At 33.6% G+C, this 11,198-nt stretch overlaps 1 long non-coding RNA gene across 1 annotated transcript; it reads right to left on the reverse strand.

Moving 5' to 3' along the window:
• Positions 1–142: 142 nt before the first annotated feature.
• On the reverse strand, positions 143–1,114 carry LOC128559693 (uncharacterized). Its single transcript, XR_008372540.1, has 2 exons — positions 552–1,114; positions 143–275 (listed from the first exon to the last, which is right to left on the reverse strand). It is a non-coding gene; the product is annotated as an uncharacterized LOC128559693 (long non-coding RNA).
• Between the last annotated feature and the right edge of the window lie 10,084 nt (positions 1,115–11,198).

An 11,198-nucleotide genomic window follows, 5' to 3' on the forward strand; every position in this document is an offset into this window, starting at 1 on the left:
TTTGCAAACCGTTTAGACGTCGGATCCTGACGTTGGCTAGACGTCGCAATCCGACCATTTTCCAACATAAATCTAACCACATTTCAACCAAAATCTGACCAAATTTTCAACGTAATTTGCAATCAAACAAGTAATCAACACATGTATTTTATCATCTTTATTTCATATTATGGCGACGTAAGTCTAATACAATAAGTCCAAAAAGTAATGCAGTAATTGAAACTTTCAAGTTTCGTCATTTTTGTATGATTCTTCAACTCCGCCAACATTTCCACCTGAAATGTATAAAATTTGACAGTTTCATTATTTAACATATACAAATATACTAGTGCTATTACTAAGAGCATAATTAATACGTGCCAAACAAATATGTAATATTTTAAATTCTATGAAAAAAAAAAAATTCTATAATTAACTTCGTAAAATGTATTTAAATGAAATTGCTTTTTAAAGTAACAAACAAAAATAAGTCATTTTTTTAAAAAAAAATACGGAATATAAATCAGTATAACTTTTAAAATAAGTATAGTTTTTAAAAATCTGTTACTCACGTTGCGGATCCTTCCCTTTGTGTAAAGTATTTATAAACTTGCTCTATCTTATCCCAGTAAATATCAAATTACAGGAAGACTGTGTAAACCGATGCAGGTTTATCTCGCGAATGTGTGACTAATAGACAACATGTGTAGAAGAGAAGATCTATGTGAATTTAGAATAATTTATACATGTGTACTGAATGCATTTTTATCTTGAACAGTTTAAAGTTCGTGAAAAAATCCGTCTCTGAAAATAGACAATCTCATGCGATATTGTAACATAATTAATATAATGTTTGTTGTGAGAATGAACTATTATTAATAAGGGCATGTCCAGGCCTTTATGAAAACCAGTAAGTATCTTTAAACTATACTAGCAAAATTATACCAGTTAGTTTTATAACTAAAAACATTTATCAGACTTTCTATCCAACCTAATTCCAACGTCTTCTAGACGTCTAAGTCTGGCGTCTATTAGACGTCGTGGATATGACGTTGGTTAGACGTTGGATTCAGGTCGCCGACGTCGCGACCAAAATCCAACGTCTAACCAACGTCTGTACGACGTCAGGTGTTTACTGGGAAATGAGTACATGTATTTTATCTTTTGTAATAGACAGCTAGTGGTGGTAATGAGTAACTTGTTGGACAATGGGTGATAATGGCGTTATAAATATCTTTGATAGGAGGATGAGATGATCTTCAGTGAGAATTGCAACCACTGCGGGTGATTTGAAATTCTATACAAAATAGAAAGTCAGGAATCTATGCGCCCTAGTTCTAACCTACTGCACCATTTTAGACTGTACATGTATTGCATTCCAATAACACTGGAATTGCGGCCAAACTCGGACATATCCTAACGCGCTCTCCGTTTTTGAACCACTTCTGTTTGGTCTATTTGAGTTTGTGTGTACCGAGACCAGGCTTAAATTCATGCAGAGCTATATTCCAGTTTTGGTCCTATGAAAGCCTGATTATGCAATGGACATAAGGGGTTTTGAGTCGACCTTTATATTCTTGCAAAAATTCCAAACCTGTCATGAGAATTTCAAAAACGAACTGAGAAGAATATTCCAAAAGTAATAGACAGTGACATAACCATTGTTACAGACAGAGAGAAGGGAATCATAAATGCATTTAAAACACGACTGAAAAACTCTGCAGTTCTCGTATGTTGGAATCATATTTTAAATGATGTAAAATTTGGGTAACAAAGCATGGGGGACAGTCAGATGACAAAAAAGTGTACGATAATCATATTAAAGCTTTATTGCAGTGTGAAAGCCAATTATTATTTGAACAAGACTTAGTTCTAAACGAAACGACAGCTTTGGAGCGTAGCCTTTTTTAAATTATTTTAACACAAATTTAAGAAAATATATAATCAACCACGCAGCAAGATGGATTTTAGAAGAAAGAGACATTTACAACCCTTATTCCGTTATCACAAACAACGTTAGTGAGCGTTTAAACGCAAAATTAAAGAGACTTATAGAATACAATGAAAGGGCTCTAGGTGAAAATGTATTATACCTTTATTACTCTCAGGGAAATGAATTGAGTGATTTGACGCGGGCGTTCTGTGGAGAAAGTGAATGAACATTAAAAAATAATTCTAAATATGCCACTCTAGATCCTGAAACCGTCAAGGTACCAAGAAAAAAAAACGTATGCCATCTAGACAAACTTGTTAAATTAATAAAAGGAGAAGTTCTGACTTTGAACAGATATGAGCAAATAAAAAACCCGGAAAAAACAAAAATAACAGACCCGATAAAAAGTCAATATGCGCTTGCAGAACACGTCATCGAAGAAGATGGGATTGTTTTTATTCCAAAAATGTCAGCATTCATGTTTAAAGATGCCAGGAATAAGAAGTATCCGGTTTCTCTTTTTCCCAGCGAAAAGTGCTATCGTCCCGCAACTAGTCGGTGCTATCACATAATTCCGGCCATGAAAATCATGGAAATGAAAATACCAGAAGAGAAAAAGTATTTAATTTAGCACAGCTCCGAAGAAACTGCCGTCCTAAAACAATGAGAAAGTGTGGTACAAAAAAAGGACGCAAAGGGGATAACGACATATCTATCACTGCAGCTCCTGACTCAGTATTTAAAACTGAAAATTCTCAAATATGCGTAACTCCAAAGTCCATTGACATTGAGTCAACACTATTTTCAGCGACATCAACACCAAGGTTTATCTTAAAGAGCACAGCGACTCCAAAATCAGAAAATAAAAGAAAGTTACAATTTGAAAATGATTTCAGCAATAAAATACTTAGTACCAAAACTTGAACCCTTATGTTTCATAGATGAACATGACAGTTTAATAGATTTAAATATCAGTAGAGATGACAACGCGGTAACTGTAGGAATGTGGAAAAGTGACTTAGGTCTAAGTATGGATGAAAAAAAATGCATATTATATTATAAAAAAAACTGAACTCTTATCACATGGAAGCTGTAAACAAACTGTTACGAAAACAAGTTGGAAACAAAATAGCATGATTACAATTAACTGAGCTTGTCCCCACTTCTAGTGATGTAGAAGAAAGATGGCATTACAACAAATCTATGGTACCTACTCCATCACCAACATTCCAGATACACCATACACATAAAGACCACAAGGTAAAATTTATTTGATAGTCTAGGAAATGATAGAGAAAGCGACAGAATAATACCCGATGGATTAAAAATTCAACTTTCAAAAATATACAGCAAAGACTTTAATAGTATAAACATTATAGTGTCCCGTGTCATAAAACAAACCAACAATACTGACTGTGGTCTTTCTGCTATATTCATTTTTGTAGAAGATAGAAATCTAGTTAATTATGATATTTCTACTTTTCCGTGTACTTTCTCTCATTTTTGTTTACATGTAAACCAAAAGTACATCCTATTTCATGCAACCAAAAAATGAAGATATTAAAAAATTTGAGAAGGTGTCTTACTGTTAGACACTTGATTTGTTAATAGGGAAGAATGCAGAATGATACAGATGTACATAAAAGTTACATATACTTAAAAGATAATAATAAAACGTTTCAAACTGGGCATATTTTCATGTTACTTTTACCAAGTCTGATTTTTAACATTTTTATGAATAGATGCCTACACCATTTTCACAGGAAACTGAACAAAAGACACAACAACAAAACAAAGACGATATACTACAACAGTAAAAACAAATACCGCTGATTGTGTCAATTTATAATATAAATAGACAAGTAAGGACAAAAAACATACAAAAAAAAACATGTAAAAAGGAGACAAAATCAGTAAGAGTCTGCTGCAAGGCTCATTAACAAGATAAAAAAAAAGAGCCTTCAACAAAGTGACAGCAAATAGCAGACTAAATACTGGAGAAAACATTTCAGTGCTGGGAAAAGAAGACCTCTAAATATGTAGTTAATCTTCAGTTACAAGTAAAGAAACATATTCACTCCATTTTCTCTGAAATTATTTAATTTGTTCTCTTTTTGGCATTAAACATCCCTGTCTTCAATAAAATTTCTACTTGGGTTTTTAACATTAATATATTTGGAAATATATTGCTCATTTTACATTTAAAAACTGTATATTTAACCACTAAAATTAGATTTGTTGTAGCTTTACTGAATTTGTCATTTCCCAAGATAACATCCACTATACACCAGTTTGTACTTATATTAGCACATTTGTCTCTGAGCCATCCTTTTACATCATCCCAAAAAGCAGCAGTAATTTGACAATCCCATAGCAAATGTATTATATTTTCACTTTGTATCTTACAAAAACTGCACAAGCTATTTATTTAATGCCAATTTTTTTCTAACAAAATGTTTGTACCTAGTATTCTACGATTTATTCTGTATTGGAACTACTGTGTGACAATAAATTGAAATCTATATATAGATTCATTTAGGTTTAGTTCGTGACACCATTTCCTATTGGAACATTAAAAATTATTAGATTTTAACAAACAACCTTTTCGTGTACTATTGACAATTTTGACTGACAAAGGTTGTATCACGGTGGCGATACCTTGGGTATGCAGGGGTGCAAATTTTTTTTTCATGATAACTTTGTTAATACGTAACCAATTTAAACGAAATAAGGACGAGTGCCCGCTCATAAGAAAACTACAGCCTCGATGGTTAGGCTTGGGCACACGAATTTCGTATTTTTTTTTAAAAGTGCAAACAGTTGGATTTGTTTCATCACAATGCGCCGTTGCACTTTTCACACAAGATATGAAACCCTGATGACCAAGCCCTACAACTGAGGCTGTAGTTTTCGTATGGGCGGGCACTCGTCTTTATTTAATTAAAATTGGTTAAGTATTAATAAAGTTACCATGGAAAAAGGTTAAATATTGCACCCCTGCTTACCCAAGGTATCGCCACCGTGTGTATAGGACTGTCTTCTTTTTTGCATCATCATGAATTCTCTAACTACGTGTACTACGAAAACTTCTCATGGATTCTACAATATTTTGATATTGTTGAAAATTTGTATTTATGTTATGCATGTTAATAAAGTCATTAAAACACAAGAAATTTTCATTTCTGTCTAAGAAATCATTAACTCAGATAACTCCATTTCTTACAAATCTTGGAAAAACAATACATTAAACATATTGTTGTGTCAGACAGTTAGGTAAGGAGCAGAATTCACTCCGTGAGTTTGGACATTGCATGCTTAATTGTATGAAACCCATGAACATGTTTGTTACAGTATCTATTTTATTTAAAAAAAATCATTTCCAAATTTTGTCAAATCTTCTAGGAAAGGATATGTATCTTTTACTAGATTAAGATATTTAATATTGTAATTCAGGTATCTTCTAAAATAGAGAAAAGTGAAAACTTCACAGGTCGCTCAACACGACAAAAATGAAAAAGTTGCAGGCTCGGTTGGATTGAGCCTGTTCATGGACGTTAGTGGAAATGCATGCTACCGTCCACGCCCTCAAGCCAAGGGTTGAGCAGAACTCAACATTAACACATGCTAAAAGTACAAAAAAAAAAAACAATTTAGAGACATCCGCAGATGTATTCAAACGGCAGTGAACATGGAACCTTCAATGATACACGTGTTGAGGCGTGTAATTCCATGAAGAGCGGCGTTTTCCTAAGATAAAGTAAAGGGTTTGCCCCGAACGAGAAAACAATGGGCAGAAATAAACAAACTGGAATTTAGGAAGGGGATCTGAGGTTATGGAGCCTGCGTTTCACAGGAACTGTCAAAAGACAAAATTAAAAAGCAGGCACCATATCCGAGGGGTGATTAAACAATACCCAAGGCTATGAAAGCGGGAGTATTGGAACCACCCAGGCCGAAATGGTCATGTTGAGAATATAAACAGTACCAATAACACGACATAAAAGTCCTGCTGAACGATCTGAGAAGATCGAAATATAACAGCACTGATTGAATGTACGGGGAGACTTTTTACGGCCGCCACACGGCATAAAAGCCATGTTATCATTAAAGCTGACATGAAAACCTCCAGATTTACCATTCGGTGTCCTCCATAATCATAAGGTTGAGTTATAGTATTGCGTTTCATTTTTTCCGGGCCCGAAGACTACAAAACTTGAAGAAAATATTTTGTCTTAACAACTTCAGCACTGGGGTTTGGTAGACTCGTAATAAGTTGGTTTATTTTTGGTAGTGCTAAAGTCTTAATCACCACATTTTTGCCAGTTGGGGTGACTTTTCTTTTTGACCATTGAATAAATAGTTTTTTAATTTCTTCAATTTTCAACAAATAGTTAGCTCCAATGATATTATTCAGATTAATAGTGAAAGTAACACCAAGTAACTTGAAGGATTCGGACTCCCACTGTAAATTGAGTTCAGGGCAAGTGCTTATGTTGCTATTTTTCATTGAACAAATTCATATTGCTTTGGGTTTTTTTTTCAATATTAATTTTCAAACCTGAAAGTTTAGCATAAACATTTAAAGTTTGCATGGTATTTTTCAAAGACTTCAGTTCCATCTAACATTTTAGTTGTGTCATCAACATATTGGGATAGTAAACATTCAATGTTGTTTAATCTGATTCCTTTACTTTTTTCATTCTACTTAATTAAAATTGCCAATATCTCAGCACAAAATATGAAAATATTAAGGGAAACAGTTCTAGGACAAGGGGTAGCTGGAGAATCAATTTTGATTTGGAACTTTCAGGCTTGTTGTCTTGTCAGCGTGATGTCCCATTCAGAATCAGATAATGTGAATTAATGGCACTGACCAATTTGATAAGCTTTGAATCTGTTCTAATGTTGGTTTGAGAATTTTGGAACATGTCTAATGATTGTAAAACTTTAGTCAATGTTAATTTTTTTGTCTCACAACAAGAATAAATGTGAGAACTCAATAGTAGTTTTATTCTGATATGTGTTTTATTAAAAATCTTTATTGAAACGGTTTTACAAAATGAAGTTAAGAATAAACAGTGTAATCATTTTATATTATAACGTGTGATAAAATATAATTTACATTGTAATTGGCAATGTTTTATAATACTATAATATGAATGCAACTTGGAATCACAAGACCTAAAGCTTGAAATTTATAATTCAGGGGTGTAGTTAGGCTAAAATGGAATTGTAGGCCACTGTCCAAGGAGGGTATGGCATGCGCTTCCACAGAAAATGTTCACATTATAGATGCAAAATGTGCTTATTGGTTTATATCTGGACCTTTATGTTTTTCATTCGTCAAAATGAAGTGTAGACCCGGGATAGCTATTATACAATTTAGAATGCACACCAGTATCAAAGGCGTAGCTGAAGCGTAATGGAAGTAGAAGTCACTGTTCTAAGGGTGATAGGGGGATGTCTCCCCAGAAAAAATACATTCTAGATAAACATGATGCGTTTTAGTGAAATTCATATTCAATTTATATTTTAACATTATGTACAATAAGTAAATATTTAAAGGTCTTTCGAATTTACTTACAGAATTTTACTTTTTGTTGATTCTACCTGACAATAATTCATAATACCTATGCTCTTAAGTCAATGATTACGATCTTAAGTCAGAATGCCTGAGAGACCTTCAGTCAGATTGTCTGACCTTTATTCAGAATAACTGTGACTAATAATTTAAGAATGTCTATACCCTTAAGTCAAAATGACTGCGATCACAAGTCAGAATAACCGTGACCTTTATTCAGAATATCTTTGAGTCAAGTTCAGAATGCCTTTGCCCTTAAGTTAAAATGACTGTGATCACAAGTCAGAATAACTGTGACCTTTATTCAGAATGCCCTTGAATCAAATTCAGAATGTCTTTGCCCTTAAGTCAAAATGACTGCGATCACAAGTCAGAATAACCGTGACCTTTATTCATAATGTCTTTGAATCAAGTTCAGAATACCTATGCCCTTAAGTCAAAATGACTGCGATCACAAGTCAGAATAACCGTAACCTTTATTCAAAATGTCTTTGAATCAAGTTCAGAATGCCTATGCCCTTAAGTTAAAATGACTGCGATCACAAGTCAGAATAACTGAGACCTTTATTCAGAAAGTCTTTGAATCAAATTCAGAATGTATTTGCTCTTAAGTCAAAATGACTGCGATTACAAGTCAGAATAACTGTGACCTTTATTCAGAATGTCTTTGAATCAAGTTAAGAATGCTAATGCCCTTAAGTCAAAATGACTGCAATCACAAGTTAGAATAACTGTGACCTTTATTCAGAATGTCTTTGAATCAAATTCAGAATGTCTTTGCCCTTAAGTCAAAATGACTGCGATCACAAGTCAGAATAACTGTGACCTTTATTCATAATGTCTTTGAATCAAGTTCAGAATGCCTATGCCCTTAAGTCAAAATGACTGTGATCACAAGTAAGAATAACCGTGACCTTTATTCAAAATGTCTTTGAATCAAGTTCAGAATGTCTATGCCCTTAAGTTAAAATGACTGCGATCACAAGTAAGAATAACTGAGACCTTTATTCAGAATGTCTTTGAATCAAATTCAGAATGTCTTTGCTCTTAAGTCAAAATGACTGCGATTACAAGTCAGAAAAACTGTGACCTTTATTCAGAATGTCTTTGAATCAAGTTCAGAATGCCTATGCCCTTAAGTCAAAATGACTGCGATCACAAGTTAGAATAACTGTGACCTTTATTCAGAATGTCTTTAAATCAAGTTTAGAATGCCTATGCCCTTGAGTCAAAATGACTGCGATCACAAGTCAGAATAACTGTGACCTTTATTCAGAATGTCTTTGAATCAATTTCAGAATGCCTAGGTATGCCCTTAAGTCAAAATGACTGCGATTACAAGTCAGAAAAACTGTGACCTTTATTCAGAATGTCCTTGAATCAAGTTCAGAATGCCTATGCCCTTAAGTCAAAATGATTGCGATCACAAGTCAGAAATCTGTCCTTTATTCTGAATGTCTTTGAATCAAATTCAGAATGTCTATGCCCTTAAGTCAAAATGACTGCGATCACAAGTCAGAATAACTATGACCTTTATTCAGAATGTCTTTGAATCAAATTTAGAATGCCTATGCCCTTAAGTCAAAATGACTGCGATCACATGTCAGAATAACTGTGACCTTTATTCAGAATGTCTTTGAATCAAATTCAGATGTCTATGCCCTTAAGTCAAAATGACTGCGATCACAAGTTAGAATAACCGTGACCTTTATTCAGACTGCTTTGAATCAAGTTCAGAATGCCTATGCCCTTTAGTCAAAATGACTGCGATCACAAGTCAGAATAACTGTGACCTTTATTCAGAATGACTTTGAATCAAGTAACTACAATGATAGTGACATTAATTCAGAATTAATCCAGAATGACTATAACAGTTTTTCAGAAAAACCTACCTTAACTCAGAATGACTTTCATGGATGACTGATAAAAATGAGAGTTATTTTCACTGCAAAGAAAAACTCTTATGTGAAGTTTGGTAAATAAAAGTATGTCGACCATACAATGACGAAGTGTGTAGCAGTTGTCCGTCTGAAGATGAGAAGACAGTGCAAACTGCTTTCAGTGCAAGGAATAACTGTCAGCTAAGTGTAGTAAATGATATTTACTTCCACAAACATGTAAATTCAAAGGAATAATTCAAGAAATCAGACACTGAACTTGTTGAAAAAGAGCCCTGTGATTTTCATTTATTATAAAAACAAATCAATGCTTTTGCTTTTACATTGTGAACATAGTTGAGATGCGACACACATTTTTGATAGCAAAAATGTATCTCACTGCATTTTATACATTAATAAAATTATGCAACATTGAAACATTGAGACTAGAAATTGAAAGCTAAGCCATCAAAACTGTGGACTTAAAAGAGTTTGTGCTGTTGCCATATACATGTGTAGTTTTTTGTTTTACACATTCCTTCTTATCATTTCACACATTGTCCAGATTTGACCACTGTCGTAATCTATATCCCCATTGCTGAGTGTTAATGTCCATTTTATTGACTTGGGGGTTAATATTAATTACATGCATCATCTTAGCAATATCTAGGAGAAATTCCCTCTCTACCCTTGGCCTATAACTGACATGGAAAGGGGATCTCCCTGACGGCAACCACGTTGGACCCTGAACCAAACTGATAGATGCCCATTAAAGGTTACACTTGATAGAATGCCATTATAAAATAATATAATCCATTTTATAAAGTTTTCTCCAAAATCTAAGGACTTTGTGCATAAATTTCCATGAAATTGAGTCAAAGACCGTTGAGAAATCAATTAACAATAGCATTCCTGGTAACTGGTGTTCTTCTGTATATTGCATAACATCATATACTAGTACTACGCTTATGTTATCTCCTATATACCTTCCTGATAAAAGGCCATTTAGATCTTCACTTATGAGTTTACTTAATACCGTTTTCAAACGTAGAGCAATGCTGTTTGAAGCAATTTTATAGGATACCTTTAGTAAGGAAATAGGCCGCCAGTCTTTTATAAATCGTTTATCCTTATCACCTTCGGGTATGCAAGTTGTGACCCCTTGTTTGAGAGGAACAGACAATTCTCCAGTATCCAGAGATTGATTAATAGACCTTACCAGAAAATGACCTATATCTTTCCAGATTTTTTTTTTAAAAAATTGAAGTATAGTTCCTATTTTCTAAATTACAGAAATATTAAATTGGCTTCATTTTGCTATTGATCTTTTCTTCTAAATACTACACTCCCTCATAATAATGAAGATTATGTGTAGGCGCTGGTGAATTTAAAATAACTAAAAATATAATGTTTGTACATACGGAAATTATAGTACAAGAGCTAAAAGTTTTGTTTTTTTTCTTTTACAAAATTAGAATAAAATGGCTGTGCACAGTGACGATTGTCTTAAACGTGCCAATTGTGGCTGCTTCATGAGCTGTAATAGGCAACATGTTCCACTGGCTAACAGTCCTTGGATAGAATGAAAATTTATAGGAGTGCTTGGATGTTCCAATGTGCCTGAATGTGTATATGCTACCATACCTTGTTCTTAAGCCTGTATGGACTCTTATAAAGACCCCTTGCATTTTCTTTGATCTTTTAAAAGTCAGTCAACTCGGCTTGTTTTGCCACCAATAAATTTTAATCAATGTTGTGTTGCTTCTCTAATTGGCTTATTTCACTTAATAGAATTTCCTGTTTTCTATTCTCCTGTTTCTTTTTGATA

The sequence above is a fragment of the Mercenaria mercenaria genome, chromosome 9, assembly GCF_021730395.1.
Source record: "Mercenaria mercenaria strain notata chromosome 9, MADL_Memer_1, whole genome shotgun sequence".
NCBI classification, from domain to species: Eukaryota; Metazoa; Mollusca; class Bivalvia; order Venerida; family Veneridae; genus Mercenaria; species Mercenaria mercenaria.